Here is a 14,338-nt window from a genome sequence, read left to right on the forward strand (position 1 = left end):
CTTGCCTCTAGTCATACTGCACAGAAGCCATGGGGTCAGCATCCCGGTCCACACCTGTGAGTCCCAGAAAAATCTTTTTGATCTACCAGGTCCTGCTCTCCCACTTGGCCCCCCCCACACCTATCCAAGCACCCCCAGACAAGAACCCTGTGAGCTTGGTGCCTTCCTCCTCTGATGACCCCATTTCAGTTCTCTCCAAAACAAAGCCCTGGCCTGAGAGGACCCTGAGAGCATGGTGAGGCACAAGGGAAACACTCAGAAGTCCACATGTGGCAGTGAGTCCCTTCCCCTCTCTGAACCCCAGACCTCCTACCCTTGGGTCTGAGCAAGTGTGGGTGTGGGAACACACAGGGAGCCTGGCCAGGCTGGAGATGTCAGTGGGCTCATCTCCTAGCTTCTGAAATCACAGCCACACCTGCCACACCTGCCCATCCCAACCACAACCCCTGGAGCAGGACCAGTACCCCACCCAGGACCACCCCTCGAGGAGGACAGGATGGAGCTGACACCAGCATGAAAGCCCATGAAAGACCATGAAAGCCTCATGAAAGCCCATGCTGGTGTCTTCCCAGGTGCCACACAGAATCTGGCCTGGGGGATGGTCAGGGCCACCCCTCTGTGAGCCTTCCTGCCCTCCCGTAATTACCTTGTTCCTGGTCCACACCTCCCTCACCCACCATCACCTCACACACCATCTGTTCTCACCCCTGTTACCATAAGACCCTTGAGCTAAGGGCCTGGGTTGGTGTCAGCAGAGGCACAAAGCATGATGGTCAGGAGGTCTGGCTTAGCCCCACCTGGCTACTCGGGAGCAGGGACACCAAGCCTACACTCACAGATGTATACTTTTGAGCACTAGCCTCACAAAGTGCCATGAACATGGAATGAGATGCGTGTGTCAAGTGGCTCAGCACGGGGCCTGCCCTTGGGGGCGGGGGGCTCAGTAACCAACAGCCCTGCATGCTGCTCCATCTGAACCATCCACAGCCCCCGTGAGTCCTGGCCTTCAGCGCGGCCCCCAATCTCCAGGAGGAACTCCACTGAAGGCCTGCCTACCCACCTGCAGTCCTGGTGGTCCGCTCAGCCTCCATGGGGTTGGATGCCTCCCCCAGACCTGGGCTCACCCCTGCAGCCACCATGCAGCCCACTGCTCCCCCCCCTTGTACAGAGACGTGTCCCCAGCTTTCCAGGCATCAGGCCTCACACTCCCTTCTCTCAACCTCAGCCCCCATGAGGTCGGAAGCTCTCAGTAGGTGAGGGGCCAGGGAGGCAGGGAGGGACCTGCAGAGCGTGGGGCCTGCTTGGCAGCCAGAGGCTGAGATCCTGGCAAGCAATGCCCGGAGTGGGCAGAGGGCAGCCGGGGAGGCCACACTTCCTGTGGCACCTAAGGACATTCCAGATGGCTCCCCATAAGACAGACACGCTCTCAAGCGCCATGGCCATTGAGGACTCCCAGTTCCACCTGTGAGGTCAGCTCCCAGACGAAGGCAGCTCTCAGCCGATGGCAGGGGTCAGACAGTAGGCCAGCAAGGCTGGCCAGGAGAGAGGAGGCACCCCACACACTCCTCCAGGCCCCCCAGGATGAACCCTGGGGACTGCACAGGTTTGCGTGATCCATGCGTTATTAAACGTGTTCTGACAAGACTTCATAAAGCAATTTTTTTCTCTTTAATGGAGAGTAAGACCCAAGAGGAGAGTCATCTCCTGTCCTTTCCTCATTCAACACAAAGATAGTCCCAGAATGTTGGGTCAGGGACAGTGCAGGTGACAGGACCCTGGGACGTGCTGTGTGGGGGCAGTTGGCCGAGGTGGGGAGAGCCTGGTAGCAGGCAGGCCAGTCCCTAGGGGTCAGTGGAGGCAGAGGCTGCAGGCAGGACACCTTCAGGGCACTCTGGGTCCCTGGCTGGCGGGTCCGAGGTCCTCTGTCCATGCTTGTAGCTTCTCATATTGTTCGAAGTGTTCTCACCCCCCCTCCCTTGGCCCCACAATAAGCCAGTCCCGTCGGAAGGCAACATCCTTAGCCTCATTCTAGAGATGAGGCCCGGGATCCCTGGGTGGCACAGCGGTTTAGCGCCTGCCTTTGGCTCAGGGCACGATACTGGAGACCCGGGATCGAATCCCACATTGAGTTCCCGGTGCATGGAGCCTGCTTCTCCCTCTGCCTATGTCTCTGCCTCTCTCTCTCTCTCTCTCTCTGTGTGTGTGACTATTGTAAATAAATAAAAATTTAAAAAAAAATAGAGATGAGGCCCCAGGGCAGAGGGCAGCAAGCTGCCCACAGGGCATCAAGCGTGGGTCCTCACATGCCTTCCACCACAGCGTAGTCAGGGCTGGCAGGCAAAGAGCTCTCCGTGCCCAGGGCAGGCGTCACGGGTCAGCCTCGGCACTGTCCCCACTCTCCCCATCAGGCCCAGACTGTACCTGGGAATCCTCCTGGTGGTCAGAACCAGCTGTTCAGGGTTGACACACACCCAGACAAAAACTGCCTGCTCCTTCTGGCATTGCGCCCTGCCAACACCCCACATCCCACTGACGCCGCCATGTGCCCCTAGCTTCCGGGAAGGGCCCCAGGGCTCCCCAGGGCTCAGCCCAGCCACATGCCAGCCCGCCCCTGGTTGGAAGCAGACGCACCTGCCTTGGGGAGCAGATCACAAGAGGGATGCCACCCCCAGACTTCCCAAGGTCTCTGTTCCCCTGCCTTTGGGGGTCCCCACCCAGGTACACCGAGGCCTGTGCTGACAAGCACTCATCCCTTCACAGACAGCCGACCACAGGTGTCTGGCTCCAGAGCAGGCCTGGACCTTGCTGTCCTCGGGCAAATAGCCCTCCAAGGGGTCAGGTGGGAAGGGGGCCCAAAACGCCATCCTGGGCACAGAGCCTCACCGAGCCCCGGGTACACTGCCCGCCTTGGCCACTGCTGAGCCTTCCAGCCCAGAGAGAGATGCTCCCACAATCCTCCATGTGGGCCCTCCCACCACCTGCTTCAATCTCAGTAATAAAACCCTGAAAATGCTCGTTTTGATCCTCATGCACATCCTTGCCATGCAACGTGGAGAAATGTGAATCACAGTCCATCTCGTACCATGCACCCTGGGGAGCCCCCCACACCAGCCCCCCAGGCCAAGGGCTTTCCTTCTGGAAGGGGAGGGCCAGTCTGCCAACACAGGACATGCCCTCTTCCTGCCCACATCCTAAGGGCCTGGCCAAGCCTCCACAGCCACTACCCACATGCCTCACCCCTACCCTGCCCTCTTTCCCCTTCCCTGTAAGGGTCTCCGGCCTCAGACCCCCAGGCTCCGCAAGCCTAAAAGGTCCCTCCCCACATCCCCTGTTGCCTCCACTACGGGAAAGACCTCTCCACACCCCAGGCCCAGGGTTAGCACCTGCTCAGGAGAATCTTATCTCAGACTTACTGAGAAGAGCTGCTGCAGGCTGATAATGAGAAGCAGACTGACTTTTTTACTCAGTTGTATTTATTTTTCTACACTCTCTGCATACAACGTGCCCCTTGTGTCGCCCCCCAAGCAGACCGCAGTCCCACCCCACCCCGGGCACCCCTGCCTGCAGGTGGCAGCTACCTCTCCACATACAGCCAGGCACCAGGTGGAGAGGCGGCCGAGGAGGGCTTGCCAGGCCACAGACCTGAGAGGAAGCCCAGCTCTCTGCAGAGAGCCCTTCGGGGCAATTCTCCCATCAGCTTACTGTGCTAACAGAGAAGAGATGTGTGTAAGTTAGATGCTCTGCTGTCCCTAGTGCTGCCTATCTATTTAGACCCGTCGCGGGGCCATGAGGCAGGCACCACAGCAGCCCCCAGCCCCAGCCCCAACCCCACAACTGCCCACACACATAGCTACTGAGGCAGATACCCTCACTGCCTGCCCTGTGCCTGGGCTCGCCTTGCCCACCTGCCTCCCCTCTTTCATCCCTTCACAGACATATGCCCAGAGCCCCCTCAGTGCCTGGCACTGGGGGGACCCACACCCCTCACCTCATAAGAGACACTGCCCTTCAAGGAACCCAGGCACCTGCCCCGATCCTCCTGATAGAAAGGGGCAGAGCCAGCAGGAATATAGGTCATGGATCCCAAATCCAGGCCTCCTGCCCCTCTGGAGCCTGAGCTGAGGCAACCTCTGGACCGAGGCTGGGCTGCCACACTGCCCTCACTCCTGAGAGCACGCTGGGTGTCCTGGGGACCTAGGAAGGGTCAGTCAGTCATATGAACACACTAGTGGAAGACTCTAGTGTGGCCGGACGCCCACAGGGCATTCTCCTGGGAGCCCGAGCCCCTCAAAGCCAACACATCCATGCCCAAACTCAGTATCGCCACCACTTCCCAATCTCTGTCTCTTCAAAAGGCAGCAGGGCCCTGCCCCAGTCACCCCCTACCCCCCACCCCCCAGCCGTTCTCATCAGGAAAAGATAACTGCTCATTGGGGGAGTGAAGAACAGCTCACCTATGTTCTCATTAACTCCCTCACACAGCCCCCCTGTTGGCCAAGCATCCGACCGCAGTTCACACACGGAGACTGAGCTTCAGGGGGACTGGCGGCTGGCCCACCAGCACCAGAGCCGGCTCCGACACACAGCCTGCTGGGACTCCTCCCGGTCTCTGCACACCAGCAGGAGAGGAGTGACCCCATCCTGAGGGGCCCTGAGCTGGCGTAGCCAATCTCTGGGTCAGGCAGGCTGCGGGGGCCTCACAGCTCCTCCAAGAAAAGGCCGGGCTTTGGGCAGAGCAGGGAGGGAGTCAGACCACAGGCCCAGCCTCAACCCTCACACACAGCCTGGCTACCCAGGGCAGACACGACTGGCGCCCACCGCACCCCTCTCTCCCCCCCTTCTCTGGCACTACCACAATACCCTTCCAGCCAGCCTCCCTGCCTCAACCTCCCCACAACTTGGCCCCTGCAGTGGCCTGACCGCTGCACTGCTCACAGGCCTCCCATCCCTCTGTGTCCTTATACCCAAATGCCAACTCTTGCCCTGCCTGGCAAGGCCCCCATGACCATCTTGTGTTCTCAACACTTCCAGGAAAGCCTTTCTCCTCCATCTCTCCCTGAGAACACCTGGCACTGTCCAACCTTGGGCCTTGGCCAGACAGTCCTTTCAGCTTGGAACACTCTTCTCTTTTGCCTCACAAAGCCCTACCATCCTTCACAGGCCAGTGCAACCTCCTCCCAGTGTTACCTCCTACGAGAAGCCTCCAGACATGAAGAGTCACAGGCGTGCCCTCAACACCATGCTGCACCTGCCCCAGGCTGCTTCACCCCAGGACAGGTGGCAGCCTGACCCCTCTCTACCATGAATTGTCCACCTCCGTGCCCCCCAATTCCAGGCCAGCGCCTAGCAGAGAAGAGGCATCAGCGAACATCTGTCCAACAGAGTATCCTCAGAGCCTCAGCACCCTGGTGTAGACCCTTCGCCAACAGTGGGTCCTGTCATCCCCAGGGCCAGTCTTGAGCTCAGAACAAACACTGAGTTCCTGAGGTGGCCACTGAGGAACTCTGGCCCACTCACCCCAGATGGATCCTAGCAATGCCCAGGCTGGCACACTCAGCTGTTCCCCCTGCCAGGAAACAGGGGGGGTCCACACCCACTGCTGCTCACCCAGTTCTGTCCCCACTCACGCAGCAGAAAGAACAGTCCTGCATTGTCCTAAAAATCCCATCTCCCCCACTTGGAGACCAGCTCTACCTGTTCCAGGAGACACAGTGTAAGAGGCCAGATGGGACAGATCTGGGAGGGCACCAGGTGGGTGACCTTGCAGGGGCAGAGGGTGTCCTGGGCTCTCCCTCCCCCAGAAGTCTCATCAGGGCTGCAATAGAAAGTCTAGGATCCCACTGGCTGTCACTGTCAGCAGGGCACAGCCCCCTGGGCAGCCCCCAGGCCTTGAGTGGCTGCAGAGATGGTGCCACACATCACGGATCACCAATGACTGACAGACCAACTAGCCCAGCAGGGAGGCAGACACAGACCAGAGAAACAAGGAAATGTCCAAGTCCGGTCTTGACCTAGGCCTTGCACTCCTGGCCCAGAGACTGGTGACAAGGGCTGCTCCTGAGCAAAGCGGGGGAGCTGGGCTGAGAAAGCACTGACCAGCTCTTACTTACCCGAGTGCCTGTGACGGTGAGTCCTCCAGCACAGGGTCTCCCAACCTCAGGGACACTGGGGGCCAGGTGATTCTTCACACTGGGAATGCCCTGCGGGCTGTGTACCAGCACCGGCACCCCCCCTCCACAACATCGGCCTCCTGTGAGGGCCAGCAATGTGGGTGGGCATCGCTAAGTGTTCCCCTGTGGACCAGAGTCGCCCCAGCTGAGAAGCCCTGATCTAGAGGCACAGAGTCAGGTCCCCGGTGTCACGGTGCGGGGATCCCCATATTCTCTCTCCGCCTTTCTTGCACCACATCAGATGGCCTCCTCTGCTCCATCCCCCCCTGCCCACAGGCCATCCTTGGGCCCAGGGACAAAGAAGGGGAATCCACAGGTGCCATGAGCCAGCTGACTAAGTGTCCAGTCACTGGGCCAAGCCCCTGCATTAACACCAATTCGCAAAACTGCACAGCAGGCACCACCACACCCTTCACCAGACGGGCAAGTGGGCTCAAACATTAAATCACCAAAGTGCCATGGCCAGTGAGGGTCAACATGCAGATCTGGCCTGCGGGCCTGGGCTGTCAGAACCAGGGGCCATGGTCCACAGGTCCCGAGACACGTGCCCTCCAGGCCCAGGAACCAACATCAGGAGACAGATGGAGCCCCTCATCATGGGCCCTTTCCTGCCTCCCCTCCTGGCCATGAGGGGCCAGGCGTGACTGCTGAGCCCTGGACCCTCAGCTATGCAGCGGGCGAGCATGAGGCTGGCAGACCCTGGGGAGCTGGCACCGCCTCCCCTTGCTCCTGCCCCACGCCCAGCATGGACACGCTGGGAAATTAGGAACACAGGTCTCTAGGGTTTTGTATTGTTTCGGTAACTGCTCATAAAGTCAGGCCTCCCAGTCATGCTGGGGGAGCTTTCAACCCTCATTCATCCACCTGCTCTGGAGTCAGCCTGGAGCAGGAAAACCTGACCCTAAAATGCGGCTCTGACCCAGAAAGACCTCGGCAACCTCCAGTGGCGTCGGAGGAATGAGCCTGGTGGTGCTGGAGGCAGAGATGCCACAAACTGTCCTCTAGAATGGAGGCAGTGGGGGGTGAGGGGGGTGGCAATCCATCAGGGCAGGGGCCTGGGCAGAGCCTCCCATGCCCCAGGCACTGTCCGCTGACCTCCCACTGTCCCTGGGGCACATGCTACCCCCAACACACCTCCACCACAGTCCAACCCCGAATTCCACCTTCCCCCCAGAACTCTCTCCCACAGTCTTCTCCATGCTGGGTAATGGAAACCCCATCCTCGCACTCACTCGGCATCCTCCCAACTCCTGCCTTCCCTCCCCACCTCCCCAGCACTATCACCCCACATCTGTCTGCCAGGGATGACGTCCTCCCTAGTATCCCAAGTATCTAACCACTAGTCACTGTCCCACCATGCCCCTCCAGGCCCAACCACCCAGCCCTCACCTGGCCAGTCAGCTTACTGGGGCTCCTTGGCCCCAACACTCCTTCCCAACTCTGCAGCCAGAGAGGTCCTATTAAAACCTAAGTTGCGGGGATCCCTGGGTGGCTCAGTGGTTTTTTTTGTTTTTGTTTTTGTTTTGTTTTTTTTACCATGTTATAAAATTTTTATTTTATTTACTTGCAGGTGGTAGTTTGTTTTTATATAGAACAGGGAAATTAAAAAAAAAAAAAAATGCTCCAGGGGTCCGTTGGCTCAGTGGTTTAATGCCTGCCTTTGGCCTAGGGCGTGATCCTGGAGTCCCGGGATGGAGTCCCACATCAGGCTCCCTGCATGGAGCCTGCTTCTGCCTCTGTGTGTGTGTGTGTGTGTGTGTCTATCATGAATAAATAAATTTAAAAATAAATAAATAAATACAGCACAAAATAAGAAAATACTTCATTAAAAAATTAAAAATTAGGGATCCCTGGGTGGCGCAGCGGTTTGGCGCCTGCCTTTGGCCCGGGGCGCGATCCTGGAGACCCGGGATCGAATCCCACGTCGGGCTCCCGGTGCATGGAGCCTGCTTCTCCCTCTGCCTATGTCTCTGCTTCTCTCTCTCACTGTGTGCCTATCATAAATAAATAAAATTTTAAAAAAAAATAAAAATTAAAAATAAAACCTAAGTTGCTGGGGGATACCTGGGTGGCTCAGCAGTTGAGTGCCTGCCTTCAGCCCAGGGTGTGATCCTGGAGTCGGGGTATCGAGTCCTACGTCAGGCTCCCTGCACGGAACCTGATTCTGCTTCTGCCTGTGTCTCTGCCTCTCTCTCTCTTTCTCTGTCTCTATGAATAAATAAAATCTTTAAAAAATAAAAAATAAAAATAAATAAAACTTAAGTTAGACCTTGTGACTCCCCTCAGAGGCCTCCAACTGCTTCATCCAGTAAAAGCCGGATTCCTCAAACACCCCACAGAGCCCACAGTGCCTTCCATGCACCCTTAGTGAGTTGGCCTTACAGACTCTTGAAGCCTGAGACCTCATTGCCCAATACAGTGGGCACTGGCTACGTGACCACCGGCCCTGCAATGTAGACAGTACAACAGGATTTTTACATGTATTTCATTTCCAATAATTTACATTTAAAAATTGATAGTTGGGGGTACCTGTCATGACATTGGGCTCCCCACTCGGCAGGGGGTCTGCTTGGGAGTCTCTCCCTCTGCCCCTTCCCCTGTTTGCATGCTCTCTCTCTCTCTCTCTCTCTCTCTCTCTCCAAATCAAAAAAAATATTTTAAAAATTGATAATCCATGTACTTATTGGAAAACTTTTAGATATATCTGCAACCGCTCAGGCGCGTGAGTCTGCTTCTTTCACCACAAATTCTGAACCCTAACACTGATCTGGTATTTCCACTGAAGATCTGGTATCTGACTGTGGGGTGCCGTAAGGTGCACACTGGTTTTCAAGGACTCAGTATGAAAAACAGAATGTAAGCTCTCCATAATTCCCTCCATTGAAGACATGTTGAAATGGAATATTTTTACTATATTGGGTTCAATAAAAAATATCATTAACAGAAATTTCACATCTCTCTTTTCACTTCCATATTAACACTCTCACTTCTTGGGAACATAAGGCCCCGCGCATGCATTCCATGTGTTGGGGCAGAGCCACCGGGGATGCTGGCATCTTCCAGCACCTTCCAACCCGGCCCCCCCTCCCCTACTTCCTTCTCCATCACCTCCCCATGACCCTTCAACACATGCCACCTCCCGGGAGCTCTTGCCCAGCAATGTGGTCAAAATCAGGACCCTCCCCTGCCTTCCCACCTAGCTTTGTTTCTCTTGATAGCATTTAATATCTTCCAGCAGAGTGTATAACAGCATCACAGTTAGTGTCAGGTGTACCTGCAACCCTGTCCTGGGGGCTGGGGTTTCTGTCTGCCGGGATTCTTCCTATGATCCTGGCAGTACCTTGAAAAACGTGGGTCATAATAGATGTCCTACAAACCGTTGGCAGTCACTGACTTTCCCGCCTGGGCTCTCTACACAGCTAGAAATGCCTCAGGGGCAGTGCCAGGCACATAGTGGGCACTTGTATGGTAGGTTGGCCTGTCACCATGATCACTGGGGAAACAGAGGCAGCCTCACTGAGTCACAACATGGAAGGCAAAAGCAAGTACCAAGGGTCTTTCCATCGGACACAGCACCTCCTCCCCATGCCCCCAGGAAAGCTGCCCAGTGGCAGCCTTGGATACTTTAGGGGAAGGGACATTTCCTTTCCTTCCCATCGATTTTTATTCTCCCAGTGAGAAGAAGACAAATCTGTTTCCCTTCCGCCAAAAGGCCTCAAGCCACAGCTACTTACATTATAGTAATTAAATCCCTGCTGCTAGGAGGGCTCAGGAGTGCACAGGCCACATGCCAAGGGCTGGCCTGCGGGGAGGGAGGCTGGCCAGAAGGGCCTGAGTGTGACGAAACCCACTTAGCCTCAATGCCTGGGCAGTCTCTCCTCCCAGGACAAGAGGCTAACCCTCCCCAGCCGCCCCCCACCCTGACGCCCTGGCCCCCTCTGGCCCTCGCCTCCCTCCTGGGGGAGCTCTTCCATCCACAACCTCACTTCTCCCATTTTCCAGATGACAAAACTGAGGCCAGAAGCCAAGCCTCCACACCCTAGTCCAAGGCCTCACTCTGCACCTGCATCTCTGCCGTGCTCAGCATGAGCCGAGAACTGCATCACATGCTTTGCCCGCAGCAGTGGCTGGTTCAACCCCCACAGCTGCCCTGGAAATAGGGTTATCATTAACCCCCAAGGAGACAGAACAGAAGCATTAAGGCTGCTCACCCCACGCCACTCAGGCAGTAAGTGACGGAGGCCGGATCTGGACCCAAATCAGCTGTGTTTGCAGAGGCCAAGGCTGGGCTCTCCTGGGGGTGTGGGAGCAGCAGAGCTGGCTGGGGGTGGACGCCAGGCACGGACAGAGACAGGGGACAAGCAAGGACATGGACAGAGGGGGGTATAGGCAAGGATGTGGACAGAGGGGGGACAGGCAAGGACATGGACAGAGGGGGAACAGGCAGGGATCTGGACAGAGAGGGAGTTGGGTGAGTGGAAGCCCCAGCCTCCAGCTGTAGGTCAGAACCGGGCTGCATGTGCCCGCTTCTGTCCCCTCAATGCGGTCACCTCTTCCACACGAGCCCAAGTCTCACTCGGTGTTGGACCCCAGAGCAAAGCAGGGCACCTGGCACCTGCCAACCTCCTGAGCAGAGAGGTGCTGAGGAGGTGGAGTGGGTGGGTCCCCAGGGTGATGCAGGCAGGACCCACCGTGGGGAGGGGTCACTGTAGGATAGGCTTCATGGCCCGGCAGCAGCCGGGGCACACGGTCAGGGCTAAGGCTGGTCCTTTGGGTTTGGGTGGGTACATCTGTGAGTGGAGTCTTCAGGTGATACTGGGGCAAACTACAAGGGCAGCAGCAGGCACGGACAGCCTGTCCCCATGTGACCGTGTGCCTGCATCCCCACATCCCTGCGAAGCTGGGGGCAGAACTGTGATGTCCGGGGTCACAGGGCTGGAGGCTGATTTTCTCACCGGGGTTGCGTAGTCAGGATCCTGCAGGGCAAGGGCAAGAACACCTCATACAAGGCTGTGGCAGCCTGGCTGACCCCATGGAGCCTCAGGGGACCTCCGCCCAGAGCCCAGCCCGTCATTTTGCACACCGAGCTTCCTGGAGGACCCACAAACCTCTGCAGCCCTCCCACCCCACGGAACTCCAATCCCCTGCTGAGGCCACAAGGCAGGCAGAGTAAGGGGATTGACGGGCTGGGTGGGCAGCTTCAAGGAGCAAGTACAGCTCTGGGGCTTCAAAGGGCCAGGCCAGGAGATGGCCACAGAAGGCACAGGCTTTGGGGACATGCCTGGGTTCAAATCACAACTCCGCTCCTCCATGCTGTGAGGCCCTGGGCACACTCCCTGACTTCTCTGAGCCTCAGGCAGGGACACCCGTGCAGATGAGGGACGCCCTTGGTCACGTTCACTTTCTTCTCCCCGATCTATCCTTATCTTCACTCCTGAATAAGATTCCCTGTTGCTCTGAAGCCACTTTTATGGAAGGCGAAGACATTTCCATTTTATGCAAATAGTGCCTTCTCCCAGCAGCTGAGGACAGGAGCATTATATACGACCTGTCCACCCACGGAGGACACCCTCACAGCCCCACCTCCACCCTGCCCCTGTGTCATCTCACGCATGACGGATCCTCCCTCGCTGGCAGACAGTCAGTGTCTTGTGCCAGACGCTGTCCCGCCCAGCTCAGCACCATCATCCCCCTAGGAACAGGGAAAACATTAGGTCCTGCCCAGAGCCAGACGGGCAGGAGTCACAGAACCTGCTGAAGGAGCCCCTGGGATCCCATGGCCACTGGGCTCTGGGAGGAAAAGCCTTGGAGATGGGCATGGACCACGGAGCCCCCGGGGCCAGGTCTGTGCCACACACAATCCTCCATCCTCACCCTTAGCCACAGGGACGATGGTCCCATTTCCAGACAAAGAGGCCCCTGCTCAAGGCCCCACAGCTAAATAGGACAGTCAGGATCTAATCCTGGTCTGTGTCAAAAGCCTGAGCTGTCTTAGGAAGAGTCTGCAGGGAGCCACACATCCCATCAAGGAGAGACCCTTGTGGCTGACTCGCGTTCTTAAGGACACAGACTTTTACAGGCCTAGAACCGGCATATGGCCCACCATGTGGACGTGTTCAGTGGGACAACACCTGGATTTCCCAGATTCCCGCTGTACTTGCCACTCGCGATGCTGAGTGGCCCTGAACAAGTCACATAACCTCTCCGAGCCACTGCCCTGCCTTCCTCACACCTGCTGGGCCCATGGGACCTGGCAGCTCAGTGCAGAGGTGTGATTCCATGCCTGGCCAGGTGTGCCACCAGCTCCCCTAGAGAAGGCCACCCCTTCAGGCCACCAGCTCTGAGCCCCTCCAAAGGCAGGAGCCCAACTGACTGACACACGCAGCCCAAGCCCTCGTCTTGGAGGAAGGTGACATCACCTATGGCAGTGACTCCCAGTGCTCCCACGTGTAGGAGCTATGAGGACCCTGGCAGAGCAAGCCAGCGTCTGACCCAGTGGAAGCCAGAAAAGTGAGAAAATGGCTAAGCCCCAATCTGTGAAAATCAGGAATCTTCTTAAAAAGGAGAAGAGCTCTGCAAAATCCCTGTGTGGACGCCGGCAGTTGCCAAGTCAGGCAAAGGCGCTGGGAAGGACTCCCCTTCTTGGCAGCCCGGGGGTGTGCCTGCCAGCAGCTGGCCACTTACCCACCACAGCACATTCAGTTCTTGCCAGGCTGCCGAGCAGCCCTCCCTCCACACACAAGCGGGAAATTGAGACTTGGGGTGCCGGCGCCACTGGCCTTACAGGCCCCCACAACCAGACTGGCTCCGCACACAGGGACTCCTTCCCTTCTGCCCCTGGCAGGCTCCCACCTTTGTGGGTTTCTCTATCCATAAGTTCAGCAAAGCACGGTTCCTAGAGATGCCACTGGCAGGTCTGGGGCCCGCGAGCTCTCAGGGGTAGATGTCAGCAGCTCAGCCCCTGTGGGACTGGCCTTAGGACAGCTTTCCTGCTCATCTGACACTGACATCATGCCTGTCCCTTAAGGAAAATGCCCAATGAGCTGACTCAAACACAACAGATGCCAATTTGCATATTATTTCACACATCATTTGCATGTTGTTCATTTAGTGCCACCACGGCTCTGCTCAGAACACAACTCTCGTTACCTTGCAGCCAGGCAGGCCCTGTAGAAGAAGTGTCCTCCACACAGGGCAGGCCCTGACCCCTGGCATGTCCCTCACCACCCAGGCTAGGAGTGCTACCAGTGGCCGCCACAGGAAGCCAAGAAAGGACTTGGTCCAGCAGCCCCACTACCCTGCATTCCCTATCACATGTCTCCAAGGAAAGCCTGTCATCTTGAAGACATATGAGAAAGCCCCCGAGTTTCCTGGGCCCCCTGGTTCTATCCCAGGACAGCCTACTGGCTGGCCCTGCCCCTGCCACCCCATGTTCTCCACTTCATTCTGCCCAGTCATCATGCATCCCCCTGACCTTCCTCCTGGACTCTCAGTCTCTGGCCTGGCTTGACTCCATGGGCTTATTTTTGTTCTCTCTCCACCTGTCCTGTTTGTGTGGACACACCCAGTTAGCTGTGCCCAGGCCACAGATTGCTGACCATGAGTTAGGACAGCCAGGTCCCCTGAGGCAAGAAGGCTCCAGAAGCCCAGGCCAAGCCATCACTACAGCCTTGCTTTCCGGGAACATCCTGCTTCCCCTCGCTTGTCTAGACACACCCATGGGGACCCATCCAGACCATGATGGGGTGGCCTGTCATCCAAGGGGAGGCCATCGGTTAGATGAGGAGGGAGCACCAACCACATATGCTCGCCTCTTCCAGGGTGGAGGGCGACATGTGCACTCATGCCCCTCCACGGTCCCCTGGGTGGTTGTGGGTTAACAAGAGAATCTTCTGAGCAGTGGGCTCCTAAAAGCAACAACTGGTAGATGTCAAGGCTCAGCGTGTGCCTGACTCTGTGCCAGGTGCTAGGCTGCAGCCAGAGGCTCTGATTCCCTCTTGACGTCTGAGAAATGGGCTTCAAATTCAAGACACTCCCTCAGAGGCCCAGAGGAGACCCACCCCCTATTGCCACCGAGTCTGAACTAAACCCAGAGCCCACGTCCTTAACTGACCACCATGCCAGCTTGGCTGCGCCAGGTCATATCAACTCTCAGAAAAGAAAAGCAG

The 14,338-nt window shown here is 57.3% G+C and overlaps 1 protein-coding gene across 6 annotated transcripts in view; it reads right to left on the minus strand.

The window, feature by feature from the left end:
• Positions 1 to 14,338, minus strand: part of KCNN3 (potassium calcium-activated channel subfamily N member 3) — a 125,927-nt gene that overhangs the window by 103,735 nt on the left and 7,854 nt on the right. The window contains exon 1 of one of the 6 annotated variants that reach the window (XM_041760675.1): positions 5,695 to 5,765. The exons of 4 other annotated variants lie outside the window; for them this stretch is intronic. The gene's annotated coding sequence lies outside the window, so the exon portion shown is untranslated. Of the gene's footprint in view, positions 1 to 5,694; positions 5,766 to 14,338 lie in introns of those variants that run through there. One more of the 6 variants, XM_041760665.1, reaches the window with a different exon arrangement.

The sequence above is a fragment of the Vulpes lagopus genome, chromosome 1 (genome assembly GCF_018345385.1).
Source record: "Vulpes lagopus strain Blue_001 chromosome 1, ASM1834538v1, whole genome shotgun sequence".
Classification (NCBI taxonomy): Eukaryota; Metazoa; Chordata; class Mammalia; order Carnivora; family Canidae; genus Vulpes; species Vulpes lagopus.